The sequence below is a fragment of the Capra hircus genome, unplaced genomic scaffold, assembly GCF_001704415.2.
Source record: "Capra hircus breed San Clemente unplaced genomic scaffold, ASM170441v1, whole genome shotgun sequence".
NCBI lineage: Eukaryota > Metazoa > Chordata > Mammalia > Artiodactyla > Bovidae > Capra > Capra hircus.
Genome location: NW_017215622.1, coordinates 9,832 through 13,771, shown reverse-complemented (window position 1 = coordinate 13,771; position 3,940 = coordinate 9,832). Strand labels below are relative to the sequence as shown.

General features: G+C 46.3%; 1 pseudogene; it reads right to left on the bottom strand.

Annotated features, from left to right (window-relative positions):
* Nucleotides 1–417: 417 nt before the first annotated feature.
* LOC108635433 lies at nt 418–1,116 on the bottom strand (annotated as a pseudogene).
* Between the last annotated feature and the right edge of the window lie 2,824 nt (nt 1,117–3,940).

Genomic DNA, 3,940 nt, shown 5'->3' with positions numbered 1-3,940 from the left:
TGGGTGTCCTTTCCTTTCCAGTAATATCTCTTGCTTTGTCAGCACATGTGTCTCCTTGGACAATTCATTTCTGAGTGTTAGACAAGAGCCCAGTTTTGGGCCTGGAAGGGGTCCCTCTTCCTGTAACAAAGCTTGTGACAGATATAACAATATAGAAATATTTAACTAATAGTAAACTTAGGCACTATGAAAATTTATGCTTAATGTTAATGACTCATAGACATGCCTATATTAGAAAAAATAAATATTATATATTTAATATTGATTATTTCCCAGTTTACATGAATCCAAAATTCATTTAGGTCAATTTTTTTCTTGTATTTAGAATTGTTTGATTTGTATGTGTTTCCTTTTCTTTAGATTATTTAAATAAGAACTCACAACTTCAACAATGTTATCAAAAAGCAGAAGACTCACACTGAGACATACGTAAATCCACATAGACAGACAGAGATCTTCTAGTTTTCCGCCTAAGATTTAAAATATCTCTTTGACCTCGTTTTTGTTGGGGGGGGGCTTGAAGTTCTCTTCTACTGAAGGCTAAGGTCTCAGGCAAAGTGCACAGTGTTTTTCAAGGCAAGGGTTAACTTCAAGCTTGGCCCTAGGCAGGCTTTTTAACAAGCTAATTGTGTGTGTGTGTGTGTGTGTGTGTGTGTGTGTGTGTGTGTGTGTGTGTGTTGTTTACAGTGTTTTTAAAGCAAGCTCTGGCCAGTTTTATTAAAGAAATTGCGCATGGCTTGCTTCTCACCGCTCTGGCCTGGCTTCTAAGAGCATCAGAGTCTCCTGGACCGACGGCCGCCAGTGTGCATGCTCTGCAGTGCCTTCCGCACGCTGTGCCCGAGCCAGGATCATCGCCACTGCAGTGACGGCTCCAGTGTTGGCCGACATGGCGTGATGCTCTATTGTAGATTTCCTCAAGGCTGGGCAGTTGTTGGCGAGGATGCCCAGTTTCGCTTTGCCTTGTCTGATTATTTTCAGAGTCTGTTTGTACCCCAGCACGTACTTTCCACTTTTCATAACCAGCTGGAGCCTAGAGTTGATCGACTCCACTGACTTTTTCGTCTTCTTTGCGGCCACCATCTTCCTGCCTTAGATGCGGGACTCCCCCAACCAAGAGCAGCCACCAAGATGGACGGGGGGCGAGAAAGGAAGCTAATTGTTTTTAATTGCATTTGCAAAGAACCAGCTTTACAGTTTCCAAGAAAAAGTACCGAGGTCCAGCCCCAGTGGATCCAGGGTGATTCGAAGGTGGGGACGGAGTTGGCGTCTCTGGAAATGACTTGTTTAATTACAGATAGAAAGGGATTAGAAGATTAGTGGAGAAAAGGAGGCTGAATAACTTGGTTCACATGGGATACCAATCACCACTTACGCAGGCCGCAGGCGTCTTTCCGTTCTCCAGAAGGAGAGGTGGCACTGAGGCCCCCCCGGTCCGATCTTAGAAGCCCAGGCAAAATTAGTAGGCTTGGTGGGTACCCATGTACCAGATGGGAATTCGGCCAGAAAATAGTAGGAGAGAAAAAAAGGGGGCTGAATAACTTGGTTTACGTGGGATACCAATAAAATTCCAAGACAAGGAATTTGCACCATCTACGTTGGGCCACCGGTGTCACTTGAATATCGGAAGGTGCCCCTCCTTGGGCTCCTTCTCGCGTGGTCTTGAAAACTGGGGCGAATAAGTAGACTTGGAGGGCACCCACGCTCCAGATGGGAATTCAGCCCGAAAAATGGGGAGCAGAAAAGAACGACATGAGGGAATCAGTCTTTCCGGAAAACTGATCCGATTTCTTTATTTTTGGGTTTGCTTATATACCTCTTGTTACACATAGGGATGAATACAGAGTCACGTGGGAGTCGGCGGTCCTGACCTTTATCAAAATCAGGTGCTTCACATAAATGCATAAAAAAGGTCTTAGGGATATTACATCATCTTCTGGCCATGAGTGAGACCTGCTAACATTTTATGATCCTTTCTTTCTGATAACCAAAAACTTATTTTTTCCAAGGGTGTTTTTTCTTAAACCAGGCACCACCCTCCAAATAAAGTTACATTCCTATAGGGTGAGGGTGTAGTGAGTTACAATCAAGAAAGGAATTTATTTAACCCAAGGTTAACATGATTAGTCTTAAAGGTTAATACTTATTTCTCCTATATGCTTAAAGGTTAATACTTATTTCTCCTATATGTTAGTTATATTCATTATAAGGGTAGGGAATATGGAGATTTAGCAGCAAATATCAGCCCCATAAATGAAAATCCTTTCACCAACGCTCCCCTTAAGATCTATTTAGTCTTAAGATATGATAAAGTTACATTCTTACATAGCAAGGACACAATGTTTTATGACAAAGTACAGTGATCTATTACAAAAGAGAAAATCCATTAACTCAAAAAGTCTAGTATCACTAACATCAAAAACTACTATATTTCCTTTGCTATATTCCAAATACATTGATTAGTATATTCCAGGTGTCCAAGGATATGGAGGCCTGGCGGCAATCATTGACTCAACAAGAAGAAAAGGTCCTATGCTAATTAAGACTCTCAAAATACTCCAAAACTCTCTGTGCTGTTTACAGTTGAGAGGTAGTAAACAATCATGTGCCTAGAGGCAGCAGTATGGATAATCCTGTCACACAAGCTAGTCTGTCAGCAGAGAGGTTTGACCTGAGACATCCTTGTCCCACCCAGAGCAGGGAATTAGCAGCAATTATTGACACAACAAATGAAGAACCCTTCACCAATATAATTCCTAACCAACTATACTAACAAGTTTCTAACTCCCCAAAAGAATTTGCCTTTAGTAAGTCTAAAACATCTCGTGCCTCTCAGGTTGGGAGGCTGTAAACAATCACATGTGGCCGGACAAACCTATACAGGTGGGCTAGATAACCTTCAGAGGAGTCGGCAAGCTGAAACACTCTTGTCACGCCCAAGAATTTTTATTGCCTTGGAGCTGCACGTTTACTCCTTCTCCGAGAGAAACAGTTATGGGGGAGAGCCCCCCGTAAAGTCAGAGGTGTAGGTGAGAACATAAAACAGACTCTGGTTTGGGGGTTAGATGCTCGGGAACAGGGGGTTTCCTGAGGCTTGATCACGCCTTTGCGTATGCCAAGCCTCCTTCCTCATGACCTTTGCCACGGGCGGAATTCCTCACGCTGGCCCCCGGCAAAAAAGAAAAAAAAATTTATTTTAACCAATTTTCTCTGGTTCTATAGAATATCATGTCCATCCTAGGTCAGGTCATCTTTCTTTTCTGTAGTCATAGTTTTATACCTAAATTGTAGACAGATCAGCTGACAAGGTTTCCGTAGCTGAACCTGCGGAAGGATCATTAACCTGGTCTGTTCCAAGAGCAGTGCAGTGGCCTCGCCTCGCCCAGCCCAGCTTGTGAGCCTCTCCTCCAACCGTGCAGCGCTGGATAAGAAGGTAGGGAGGGAAAGACGTTTGGAAGGTGGCGCGCCCTGGGCGGGCGGTTGGGCCCGGTGGCTTTTCCAGTGGTAGGGGATGAGGGGCCCGCGCGAGAAGGTGGGGGGCGGCGTGCATAGTGGGGGTCGGGTGGGAAAGGCAGCTCTCCTCCACCTTCCCACCTGCTCCTCTGCACCTCCATCCCCGGCCAGGTGCCACCATAGCCCCCGCCCACTGGCACCCTCTCTGGTGTCCCTCTTCTGCTGGACCTCCCTGGCCACGTTCCTTAGAGGTTAGGTCTGATGGTTCAGGGCGGGGCTGGGGGTGTTCAGCCACCCCCATTCCACCCCTGCGCCTTTGCCTGTGGCGCCAGCCACGACTGCCTTGCCCCTGGCCACGGACCGCATGGCGTGGATCCTCCAGTCACATCTCAGTGGGCTGTGTGGCGTGACGGGTGTTGGTTCCCTGCCACAGGGCAGCGTGCCTGCCTGTCGCCTCCCACCACTGGCCCTGGACGGGTCTGCCTTGGCC